A 13,684-nucleotide genomic window follows, 5' to 3' on the forward strand; every position below is an offset into this window, starting at 1 on the left:
AAAAAAAGAATTGTTTTGAATTAGTAAATATTTAGTTTTGAATACATACTATGGGCACATCATTTTTAAAAAGTTAAACAGCATAAAAAGGTATACAGAAGAAACTAAGTTTTCCTCCCAACCTATTCCCTAGTTACTCAGTCCACTTCCCCTCGAAACAATCCGTTACCGATTTCTAATGTATTTCAGAGATGGCCTATGGCTTTTCAAGTGTGTGAACATACATGTGCATGTGTGTGTGTATCCATCTTTTAAAATAATCAAGGGCCTCGTCCATCTCCCACACAATAACTTTCTAGGGAAAATAGTGAATGCCTCTTGCTTCCTCTTCAAAATTCTGTCTTCTGACTGGCAGTCCTTCCTAGAAATACAGAGGGTGCCAAAAAAAATGTACACACATTTTAAGAAAGGAAAACTGTATTAAAATTGTAATAATATATACCGATAACAAAAGATGAATACAAGTCACGTTTGACTTCTGCAATTACAAGAGGTTCTCAAAGTCGTTACCATCAGCGTCCAGACACTTCTGATTACGGCGAACTATTGCTTGAGCAATGTTGACCAAAGTGTCCACTTGTATACATTTTTTTGGCACCCCTGGTATGTTTACATGCCTGGCAAGGTGCTGCCCAGTGCAATTATCTAAGCAATGAAATTAAAGGAGTAGCACAGGGTGACCATCCTTCTGGGTAAGTTGAAAATGGTCTCAAGTGCTGCAATGGTGGTCCCTTGAATCCAGCTCTTTTATGAAAGACAATTCAATGTATGAAAGTGGTCCAAAAGTTAAGCTTATGAAAATATATTCTATCTACCACCCAGCCTCCCTACTTTAAAGTAGTACACCCAGAAACAACTACTTTGTCATTGTAGAGCCTTCAACACAAGGGTGAAGATTTTTTCTAGCATGTTAATTATTGTACTGTGTATGTATAATTTTGGATCCTGCTTTCATCATGACATAGCCCTAGTAATTTTTTTTACCCTTTTTGCATACTTACCATGTCCAACACCTTGTATCTTATTTTTATAACTTACTTTTTAACTCCAATGCTCTTTAAAAAATAACTTCTTATTGTAAAAGTATTACATACTAATTTAAAAAGAAGGCAAGAATCACTCATAGAAAAAGACAAGAATCACACAGAGATAACTCCCTCTTTTTTGTGAATATCCTTCCAATGTTTTTTCAATGGGATGATACATACATAGTGCTTTGTAACTTTTGAAATTAAAATTCCCATTATTAAATATATGGTGGGATATTTGAAAATACATAAAAGGATAATGGAGACAATAAAAATCCCTGGTAATTCCATCATCCCTGGCCCCTCCCACATATCTCATAAGTAGCATGCATTCATTCAAGAGATATGTAGTGATAGAGTGTTCACAGTTTGCAAGACAGCAGAGAAAGAGGATCCCTCTGCTCTTGAAGTACTTTATGTTAGAAAACTTATGCATTTTCTGTTTTAAAGCTATACTATGGTTTAATCCATCCCCTATTTTTGAATACTTGGGTTGATCCATACATTGATTGGGTAAACACAAACTTTTATAACTTTATAATATTTTAGAAGTATCGTGATTTACACAATGTCTTCAACAACCTTTCCTATAATTGGACATATCAATGATTTCAGGTATTTTTGTTTGATTTTGTTTTGCTATCATTAATGAATGACACAGAAGTCAGCACCATTATACATATAACTTTACTGAAATAATGTTTCATCTTTCAAAAATAATTTTTCTTCAATTATTAAAGTAATGCATGTACAAGGCAGAACTTGGGAAAATATGAAACATTATACAACAGAATCAAATCATATGTAATTTCATAACCCAGAGATAATACCTGTTTGTATGTTGTTTGTTTTGTTCTAGCTTTTTAAAAGTTACATAAATAAGATACATTTAAACTTTTTATTTTTCACAAAATTGAGCTCATAGAGAATTTACTATTGAACATGTCTCAATGTCATTAAATATGTAAAAGCATGATTTTGTTTCAAGAGAACAAACCCACTTTGTTTACTTTTCAGTAAGTTTAAATCCTGGAGGGGTACAGCATTACATGGATGCTGTGTCCTATGGGCTTATCAGGAAGGTTGCTTTGGAATTTGGCATGAACCATGCCACTCTTTACGTGAGCGCGAGTTCCGTTTCCCCAGATTACTCTGGTTTTGTTCGGTTTGCCACCAGGAGTCACGGTGTTGTTCTTTGCCTTGTACACATAAGCACATCTCTTGCCTAGATAGAATTCAGTTTCATCTCGAGCATAAACACCTTCAGTTTTAAGAAGAGCTGTGTGCTCTCTCTGGTTCCGGAGACCCACTTATAGCCAGCAAAAATGGCTTTGGACCACAGCTTTCCAGACATATTTGTCGTTTTAGAAGTCCTATTTCCAGCAGGCCTCCACAGGCTCCAAGATGGTGGAAAAAGCAAAAGCATGATTTAAACACATTTTTATTGGGAAATTACTTCAAAATTTTTAAAGGTACAAAAATAAAATAGTACAAAGAACATCCATATACTCTTTATCCAATTGTTAACATGACCAATTGGCCAACTGTTAATAGTTTGCCCTGTTTATCATTTGCTTGTGCATGTCCAATCTCTCTCTCTCTCTCTCTCTCTCTCTCTCTCTCTCTCTCTCTCTCTCTCTCTCTCTCTCTCTCTCTCTCTCTCTCTCCATGCATAGAATATTTTTTTCGTGAACCACTGTAGGGTAAATTACATATATCATGGTACTTTACCCCTAAATACTTGATCATATTTCCAAGAGTAGGGATATTCCCTTATAGAGCCACAGTTCGCTTTTGCCAGCGGACCCAGTGATGTCCTCCTGGCATTGTTCTCCTCCAGTACAGGATTCAGTCTTACACTGAGTTGCCATATATCTTCTTTTTCTCTAATCTGAACTATTTCCACAGCTTATTTTTATCTTTTGTCACATTGACATATTTGAAGAATACGTTCCCTACTTTTTAAAAAAGATACCTTTCATTTTGTGTTTATCTGGTGTTATCTCATGGTAGGTTGAGGTGATGTTTTCTTGCCCAGAAAACTGCATCGAGAGGTGTTTCCTTCCTAGGGGATTTCATTTGGAGGCCCAGGAAGTCTGGCTGCCCTTCACTTAACTGGTGAGTTCATTTTGATCACCCAGTCAAGGTGCTGTCTAATTTCTCCACTATATCATCACTGGGCTTCTTTCCCTCCCTTGCAGTTAGTATGCAACCTGTGGGATGACACTGTAAGATCATGCAGATATCCTATGCCTCATCAAAGTTTCTCACAGAGTTAGCATTTATCGATTCTTGCCTGATCTAGTCTGTATCACAATGGTTTCAAAATGATTTTCCATTTCCAGCACTCTTGTCATGTTTAACAGTCAGCTCTCATCTTTCCACTGTGAGCAAGAGTCCCCTTTGCTCTCATTTACTTATCTATTTATTATTGGTATAAATTCACGCATTCCTTTTGTCCAATAGTTTATAATTCATTATTGTACTTAACTATTTTGGTGCTCAAGTTATCCCAAGTTTGACCAGTGGGAGTCCCTTTAATCTGGTGCCTTCCTGCATTCTCCTATCTTTTTTTTTTTTTTTTAACTTTCTGGCATCATAATAAGATGTTTCAAGCTCATCTGTTACCTATCTTGCCCCAGCCCTAGAATCAGCCCCTTCTTTGATGAGCCCTGATTTATTTTGGTGGGAACGGTATTAGAGACCAAGAAGACTTGGGCAAATAGGTGTGCTCATGGCTACTAGGGTGACTTTGTTTTGTGGCCAAAAACAAGGAAATCATAGAAAAAGCATCTATATTTACATACACAAGTGTATATATACGCATTCATACATACATAATACATATGTGCACATAAATATGCTTATATGCATATTTTAAAAACCATGAGTTCACACCAATACCTCCACATTCCATTGTGATCTATCCCCATAGGATTTTTTCTTGCCTTCCCCCATTCCATATTTGTATGTCCCTTCCTCTACAGTGAGAACCGGGTATCCAGTAAATCTCTCTCTCTCTCTCTCTGTCTCTCACGCACACACACATTTACTCATTTACTCTGTCCTATAATACATCTAAAATACTTTCAAAATAGCTTTGCCCATACTGCTAAATAAATAAACCTGCTAAAAAATTTTTTATGTAAGATTCACCTGCCATTTTCCCCCACATGTTTGTCCCAGCGTCACTTGGGACTTTGTTAAATCCTACTGATTCAGAAACTCTGGGGCAGAACCTAGTAATCTATGTTTTAACAAGACCTTGATGTGATTCTAATGCGTGCTAAAGTTTGAGAAGCACAGCCTGAAATACGCAGCATGGGTTTATGGTATGGTTATGTGTGAGCCCATGTGCCCATGTGTTATTACGTAAAATAATACTTTCAACATGTTCAAAATGTAACAGCCACAAAACAGATCCAGTGCAGACTAATGGGGTCCTTTTGTCACAACATGGATGTGAAGCTATAGACGTAAAAGAAAATACACCTCCAGCTCTCCTCCTGGTGCCAGCCAGGTGGATAATCAATCAGGAGGAAGGGGGAGGAGGTGAGGGTGAAGTGCCCTCCTTGGCCCGAGTGGGTGTTCTCCACCACAGCTGCTGCCCCGCCACCCTTCACCCTTCTGCTTTAGACATGTGCAGTAAACTCAAGATGGAGAAAGTTCTGTTGGTGTTAAAAAGCTCACAGCCATTAATCGGATACTTTCCCCCAGTTGTCACCCGACTTCCTCTCTTCTCAGACTCACAGAACAAAGCCCTCTGCCTCCCTCATTGAACACCTTGGACAGTTCCACCTCCGGGCCTGCCCCTACACACACGCATCCATTTCTTTTCCTCTGCAGACCGTCTGTGACAATCACTGGAGCTGGATTTTACAGCGACAGTTTCATTGTGGAGAGAGGGAAGAGGGTTACCTGGAACTTCCCCAACCCCACCAAAAGATCCTGCCAAGCAGGCTTTCCAAGAGCTGAAATCAGAGGAATTACCTTGTGCTCTTCTTAAAGTACAGATTCCCAGGCCACTCCTAAAATTCTGATTCAGTCCGTCTGTATTTTTGACAAATATGGGGTGTGATTCTTTTGATCTTGGCAAATTTTGAAATACTACCCTAGGAGCAAGTGCCTCTCAAACTTTATCAGGCATCTAAATTATCTGGGAAGCTTGTTTAAAATGTATGTTCATGAGTGCCACGCTTGGAGAATTCAGTCAGTAGGGATGGAGGAGGGTTCTCTGCATTTGGGGTTCCCTAGACCCTAGTGACGCAGAGTAGTCCTAACCAGCACCTGGGCGTCACCTGGAAGCTTGTTAGGTGTACAGGATCTCAGGCCCGGCCCAGACCTGCTGAATCAGGATCTTCATTATAATACGATGTCCAGATGGTTCAAGTTTGTACATTCAAGTGTTAGAATCACTTGGGGAGCTTCCAAAACTCTCAGATGATTCCAATTTGTAGCTAAGGCTAAGAATTTTGAGGGTCCTTCCAGCCTCTTCCACTGCAGAATTCAGGCTGGCCCCGAAGTCCACAGGGAAGGAATGATACCCTCACCTATGGATCCAGGGCACCAACAGCCAGAGGGCCTACTCAAAAAGCCCAATGACTAGGCAGTTGCTAGAGGAAAAAGAAACAAAATGGTATTTCATTTCACCTTATTTGTAAAGCATTCTTCATCTAAGTCCTTCATTCCTTGAATTTCTCTGAGATTATTCCCCTGGAGTCCTCTCACTAATTTATCATATGGTTTCCACTGCATAGACTCTGTTGCTGACATTATCCATAAATTGGATCCTTATCAACTCTGTATTTGACTAAGGCATGTGGACCAATCCCCACCAGAGTTAGCAAGGACAGACACAGATAGCATCCCTCTGCCTTCTGGTACCCAGTGAGCAGGATACCTCATCTGAGCAGGGCTGGTTGCCCTATTCCCAGCTCATTTAAATGCCCCAGACCAAATTCAGCGCCCCCCATTTCACCCCTCACCTTCTGCTCTTCCAGCTGTTACTCCAGCCTCCTTCCTCCCTGGGCCCGAACACTGTCTAACTCAATCATAGGAATGGTGGCAATACCAGCTTCCTTCACCAGGGGCCCAGCCCCCTTTCATTGACTTCTCAGTGACAATTCAGAAGTATCCCTCACTGTGCCATTAAAGTGCTTCAAAATAATTATCCAATAAAACGATTAAGGACATCTCATGGAATTGCATTCTATGTACACATTTTCAAAAGATAAAGACTTGTGTCTTAGGTATCTCTATTTTCTATGGGGCCACATCCAACTTATTTATGTGACAACGATGCTAAATATGCCAAAGAAATAATCCATGGTCTACCTTACGGAGCTTGTGATTTAGTGAGAGAGACAAGTAGGTGAAAAACGAATTATCCAGGGGGCTCCATGAGCATTGAATACAGCAGTTCTCCCTGGATGGGAGAGGAGGTGAAGACTTAGCAGAAAATGAGATGCTTGAGTTGGGTCTTTATTACATAGGGAAGTTTTTGTATGGAAAAGAAAGAGAAGGAAGGACATTCTTGGTGGAGGGAACAGGTTGAGCAAAAGAATAGGCGTATAAAAGTTCATATGTATTTAAGACTAACTTCTGAGTACCCACTACTGTGGGTACTACTGTGGGTAGTGGGTGGGCAGTAGAGAGAAGTGAGGTGGGAAAGGTGGTTGCGGTCAGTGTTAAGATCCCCGAATATTATTGTAGAGCAGCCACCAAGAGCTTTCGTCTCAGGCTTTTGGGAGACCCTTGTAAGGCTAATTGTATAGAACAAGTCATTAGGAGAATATCATTTACTATTGAACTCAACTGACAATTTTCCATAAATGCAAACCACTAATTTGAAATTAGTTGTGGGAAATGTCTGGTGATTTAGTGAAAAGTCAAAATTGTAGGTTGTTTTTGAAGGCATTCCATTTTATAACTTTCAATTGCTGTGACTATTATAAGGTATTATATTCAGCTATTCATTAAAGAAATGGGATCATGAAACTAAGACTTAAAATTTACAATAAGCTTACATGCGATTACCATGCATAAGAAGCATGTAATTCATCAGGTGTGCCATTTGTTTTGACTCTCTTGTGGAATCAACATAATAACTAGGGCATTAATATGAAATACTTCTAATTATTAATATCACATATTTCCAAACTATTAAGGCGTTCTTTAAGATGAAGGATACTGATCTAATAAAGCTCCACTGGATCGGGTATTAACAGTTTAGAAATCAGAATTCTTGAGCCAACGTTTCAGAAAAGAGCCACATTACCTTTTGTTACTGACTGGACAAGCAAATGCAAGGCAGCAGGTTCTCTTCGCACTGGTCCCTTTGAAGCTGTAATGTCGGGACAGAGTTTCATGGAGGGAAGGGTCAGGGGTGGGTGTCTCTTCCTGTGAGTGTCCAAAAGCTTGAGCCTCTGCCAAGGAAAATGTGAGCATGAATGGCCAGCAAGACCGTGACGCACGTATAACAGGAGTATCAAAATGTCTTCATCCATTGAGTCCCAGCTCACCTTTCTGTCTCAGCTTCAGCCTGTGCCAGAGGGAACACAGAACAGAAGAGAGAAAACAGTTTGTGGGGAGAAGAACTGAGAGTCTAGAACACAGGAGAAGAGCTGTTGAGAAGCCATGGAAAGTGAAACCCGGTACAGCAGGCCCTCCGATAACAGTGTCATTTTAATGATGATACGATGCTGAGGAACTTAACTCCTGTTTATATCAATTCTCCTGTGCCAAAATGGGTTTCGTTCCGGCGGTTGGCTTAAAGTTACAGAACCTGTCGAGGACATTAAATGAGGACTCACTATACGAGTCTCCGCTTTCCCCCCAGCTGTGCCTAAGGAATACCCAGGCCACAGCTGGTCTCCTCTGGTACCGTCACTCGGCCCCACACTAGCTCTAATCCCAGCTGCACCGTTTACTGTTTGGGTGAAGTTAGTCCATTCCCTTTACCTCTGAGCCTCAGGCTACTCATTTGTAAACTAGAGATGATAATAGTAAGGACCTCCCATCATTGTTATGAGGTCCTGTAAGGTGATGGGGGGAGGGGGTTTAGTACAGGGGAAGCAGCCATTTGTTTCTGGTGATTCTGCCCCACGCCTCTCGGCCCAGGCAGCCTCTGCCCTCCTTTGTTCACAAGGTCCAATCCCCCACCTCTCCTGGGCTACAAAAGAGAGGTCAGTGGAAGTCTTTGATATGCTGGCTCCAGAAGGACTCCAGGCAGCAGATGCAGCAGAAGGCGGGTCTCTGTCCTGGACAGCTCTGTTAAAGAAGCAAATAGGTGGAGTGGTAAGAGGTTTGGGTGACTTTTCCAGCCAGAATTCGATGGAGCAGACCTCTCCTGGCTTTAATCCACTGCTCCCCATCTTTCCTTTTCCGTGGGTCATGTCATTTGCCTTCAGCTTCCTCTCAAAGCAGATATGCACATGGAGACAGCTGTCTCGTGCTCCTCTGTGCTCCTACTGAAACTAGACTCCCTCCTGTCCCTCTCCCAGGCCAGCGGGAGTGTACTGTCCCCTCTGCTCCCCTCTGCTGCCTCCATCTCTACTTCCACGCAGCCCTCTTTCCTGGAGGGGCCCACTGCAGTTCTTTCAGCCTCAGCAAGGCAGGTCTGGTTGACAAGTGGCCTGCTGCCTGGCTGGCCAACTGCTCCTGCCCTGTTCACCACAGCTGCAGGGCCCCGGGCTCCCCTTCACCAGCTGCTTCTGGCCATTTCCCCTTCCTGGGGGAAGTTTTCATGATGTCTCCACCATGCTGACATCTGCCTCTAGGACCCAGTGGATTTGGAGGTCCCCCACTAAACAGCTGTGTGCCCACAGGCAACTTACCTGCCCTCTGTGACACTGTTTCTTCATCTACAGAAAAAGATACCTATTTGTGCCTCACCTGAGTTTTGTGGAGCTGTCATGGGAAGCTTTAACAGGTGTTTTAAGCACTGCAAAGCAAGATTCAGGAGTGGGTTATAGTGATCATACCTGACTAGGAATGTCTGCTCTTTGTGTGTTTTTATTAGGCCTTTCATGTGTATACCGAGAAGAGTTTCCATAGGTGCCCTGGCTGCCCACAAACTCACAAACGCAAGCAAAAGTAGCCTGTGTCCAACAGGCTGGTCACCTGTCTCTTCTGGGCGTCACAGTTTCAGGCAGTCTGTGCAGGAGTTCGCTTCCTGTGCAAAGACTGCCCTTGGCAGTATCCGTTAGAACTAACTGGAGTTGCTTTTCAAATTGTACGTTGTGCGATGCCCTCTAAATTTACCACTTAACAGCTGCCTCATTCCAAAAACATTTGGGAGCCCCACTTGTGAAAATATGCACAGTACAGCAAAATGACTCAGGGCAGAGCAGATAACAGTATGACCCAGGACTCGTGGAATCCAGGCTCTAATCCTGAAGCTGTCGTGGCCCAGCCTCTGGCGGTTTGAACTCCACAGTGTGATCTCTGGCCTGTGAAAGGGGCTTAGGAGCAGACCTGCCACGTTTACCTGCATAGTTCTGCTTTTATGTCTCTCCCGAACCCTATCTGTCTTACTTGAAGTCTGTTTTATTTGCATGTTTGCTCCTCCATATATATGTATATTGTTCTGTAGAGTTTACTATGAAAAGCACCTTCAGCTATCAAGAGGGGGTCTCTGGGGGCTCAATAGACATAAACAGCTGACCCCTCCTCGTCCTTGCCACCGTCTAGAAGAGGGTCCCTCTCTGTGGCAGACGGGGCAGGGGAGCTTAGGAGGTCAAGTGCAGAGGGCTCACTCCCGGTAGGACCCAGCTGCTTCTCTCAAACAGTTTCATTGAGATATAATTTATAGAGCATCCAATTCACTCATTTAAAGTGTATAATGTAGTGCTTTTTATTAGTCACAGAGCTGTGCAGCTATTACTACAATCATTTTTAGAACATTTTCATCACCTCCACCAAAAAGAACCCTATACCCATGAGTAGTCACTCCCATTCCCCACCCACCCACCCACCCAGCCGTAGGTAATCACCAGCCTACTTTCTGTCCTTATGGATTTGCCTGTTCTGGCCCAGCTGTTTTTTTATTCTTTTTTCCTACCCCTGAAGCCTCAAGCTCCCCTGAGCAAGACGTACAGGATGTCCCTGCCAAGCCTATCAGGAATCTGGATAGAATTTCAGGCTGTGCTTTTGCCTTACCGGTGTACCCTACCTGCCCCCAGAGGCGCTCAGCAAAGGAGCTGAGGGCCTTAGCAGCTGCCTGGACCTTCCTCTTCCAAATTCAGGCCGGGCCTCTTCTGTGTGACTCGGGACATCACAGGCGTAGCTGTTCAAGAATACTTGGCCCTACAGGTTGCAGTTTTCAGTGCTGGCAGGGGCCTTTAGGGTAGACATTGGGCCTTTAGCGAGCCCCTATTAAAATGCCACGCTGTCTTTAGTTGCCAAGGAGGTTTAACAGTGCCCTGGAAATCTCAGCCCTTCCCCTTTACTGCTCTCTGCACACCTCCCCGGCAATCAGGTTAGGACAGCACACATTGAAGCAGTTGGTTGGGGGGAGAAAATACTTGGCCAGTGTGTAAGGACTCACAGGCTACAAACCACATATGAATGGGAAGCTGTAGGCATATAGTCTGCTTCCATTAGATTCAGACTGCCAGAGAAATCTGATCTGAGTCGTTCCCTGGCCCCTCAGGCCTTTCACCCTGCCTCTCCAGGGTTCTCTATCCAGACTTCACGGCCAAAACTGTCCTCCCCTCACGTTAAGTTCCTAAATTTCCTTCAGCCTATTAAATGCGACAGCTCACAGAGCTGTTGCCAAAATTAAATAATGTCCTAACATGACAGACACAGGGTTTGCCATTCCTTTGGCTCCATTTCCGTCTTATTCTATCAGATAACATGGCTTCCTAAAGCATGCCAGCCCCCGATTGTCTGTATGGTTGTCCACCCCCCAAAAAACAAACACACACTTCTCCATAGTTCTCCTTCATGGAACTAACATAAACTAGAATTTTCTAAAGGACTTTTACAAATTATGTCCAAGAATACCTCAATTGACGAAGTCCAATTTTGTGATCTGACCTGATAATGTAGTTTCCTGAGCACAGAGGTCTTGCTCCCCCTCTGCCCCATGTGAAGGTGCTCTGCCCCAAAGGCCTTCTCTCCCCAGTCCCCCCCCCACCCCCAGCCCCCATCTCTGCCGGCCAGGAGTGAGGTGGAGTGGTGATGGAGAGGCTGACAAATGAGGGGGCGTGAACTGGAAGGGTGGCCCAGCTCTCTCTAGAGTGAACGGCCCAACCCTCACACCCTTCTCCAGGAGACCCCTGGAGTCCTGGGCAGGTCTGTGCCGCCTGCTGCTTCCCCTGGCAGGATGTTGAAAGCTATTTACGCACATCCAGTCATAGCGCTGTACCTAGAAGGGACTCCAAGTTATTTCGTCCAATCCCTTCATCATATAATTAAGGCACCTGGACTCAGTTTGGTTGAGGGAATTAATCCAGTCATTCAGCTAATTCATGACAGAGAACCAGAACTCAAAACTTCTGACAACCTGTGCAATGCTTTTTACAGAAACTTCGTCACCCGTAGACCAGGAATATGGAGCATGCCCCTGTTATACCTAGACTCTCAGTGTACTTTCAGCAGGTACACACTGAAACATTGTGGGGACAGAGCCCCAGAGAGCAGTTTCCACGTTCTCGGCCTCAGGTGAAAAGGTGCTGGCTCGGGTAGCAGATGGCCACAAGCTGTGATTAGTTGGCCATCAGCTGTTACCGTTAGCCATTAGCTACTGATAGAACTGCCGTAGCTAGGTTGGTTGGTGGGTTGGCAGAGAAGTGGATGGCAGATTGCGGATCGTGTGGCTCCTGCTTCCTGTGTCTCCAACCCAACCGCCAGCGAGAATATAGTGGTATGACTCCCCTATCTATGGCTCCGTGGTGTTCCCTTTTGGCCTCACCATGTCCTGCGTTCTTGTGCGGGGAGCAGGAGCTGAGACCCCGCATGACAGACATAGCTCTGCTGCCCCCAAGAAGACAGCCTTACTCTAATTCACAATTGCATTCTATGTAAAGCAGCCAACTCTGGGACAAATAGACCAAGAACATCAGAAAACAAGTTAAACAAATTATCCTACAGTTTTAATGAAAAAGTAGAAACTTGGTAAACATACAAAGTACCTATTGTTTGATGGCTCAGAGTCCTAGGAGAGCAAACGCTGAACTGTTCGCAGAGTCTGTGAGATGGTGGTTGTAACTGTTTTCTTCTCCAAAGCTCACAAGCTCAGAAAGTTGAAGCAACTGTGAGGAATGTGAGTTTATGTTTTATCACCTTCATTCAGATGAACGTAGATCTGGATTTTTTGTAGGACTGGCTGATGTCCCTGGAGAGCCAGTACCTGCTGTTTTTGAGAAACCATAAGGATGGAGAAGATGCAATGGAAAAGTCAACATTGTGGGTATATATTCTAAAAGGCAGAGTACATGGCATGGCCAGTTAGCTCGGTTGGTTCGAGCGTGGTGCTAATAACACCAAGGTTGCCGGTTCAATCCCCGCATGGGCCACTGTGAATCTGCACCTTCCTTAAAAGAAAAATAATAATAAAAGGCAGAGTACGGTTACCTCGGAAAATGTTTAATAGACTCTGGAAACTAGGATACATTGCAGCTGTACATTCATGGATTCACATGGCTTTCATGCCTGCCGGGGCCTTAGAACACAGCCTGTTCATTTAAAATATGCAGAAAAGAGATCAAGTGATGTGTCCAAGTTTATACCACATGCTAGAGACAGAGCAAACATTCCAGCCTCCTGTGAAAATTCATTGTTTATACTTGCATTTTGACTAAAGAGATATTTATATTTGCAAACATCTAGAATACTCCTTAGGGGTTTATAGTTTTAATAGTCACTTCAATATATATTATCTTATTTAATGCTTATTACAGGCCGGTGAGGAAAGAAGGCCATTGTCCTCTGTTTCCCACCTGGGTAAGCAAAGGCTCAAAGAAGATAAGGGACTTTCCGAAGAACACACACCAGTGGCTACAGAGCTGGGACTTGAACTTGAGTCCTCTGAGTCCAGCTCCATCTAAGAAGTTGTATTATAAATCTGTCTAACTATATAAATGTCCCCCAGGCCAATATGAATGCCCATCTACTCCCAGACAAATTCTTGGCAGACTTTGCATAGCTTGATCAGCACTTTAGATGTTGTAATGTCCTTTGTGTCATTAAATCAGGACAATGGATGTAAGTTGGTACATGAATGCTTGGCTGATAGCTGATTCTAGGATATTTCTGTATACCATGTTTTATAAAGTGTGTTCTAAGACAGGGCTTCTTAATCTCTATGTAGTGAAGAACTAGTTGTTAGTTTCTAACTTTCATCTGTCCTGGACCAATAATGTTGATAATACAATAAAAAAAAAAATGTATTACTGGAAAAAACAATCACATACTTGAATGTTGCAGCAATGTCAAACTGCCACAAACATTTCTAATTGCTTATTCTCAATTTCCTGTACCAATCTTGCTACAGGTCAGTGACAGTTCAGAGACCAGCACAAGTCTGCCAACCACATTTGGATAGACACTATTCTAAGCAATGCCATTCCTGAGAGAAATTCCCTGAATAAAGAGTTCCTTAATCATATAAGTTTGGGAGACTCCATAAACTTGAAAGTATCCATGCCCAT

General features: G+C 43.1%; 1 protein-coding gene and 1 pseudogene across 1 annotated transcript in view; one reads left to right on the forward strand and one right to left on the reverse strand.

The window, feature by feature from the left end:
• The window catches only part of ONECUT1 (one cut homeobox 1), a 41,974-nt gene that overhangs the window by 14,298 nt on the left and 13,992 nt on the right, over nt 1–13,684 (forward strand). The gene's annotated exons all lie outside the window — the stretch shown is intronic.
• Nucleotides 2,051–2,382, reverse strand: LOC117023879 (60S ribosomal protein L35a-like; annotated as a pseudogene).

Source organism: Rhinolophus ferrumequinum, chromosome 6 (assembly GCF_004115265.2).
Source record: "Rhinolophus ferrumequinum isolate MPI-CBG mRhiFer1 chromosome 6, mRhiFer1_v1.p, whole genome shotgun sequence".
NCBI classification, from domain to species: domain Eukaryota; kingdom Metazoa; phylum Chordata; class Mammalia; order Chiroptera; family Rhinolophidae; genus Rhinolophus; species Rhinolophus ferrumequinum.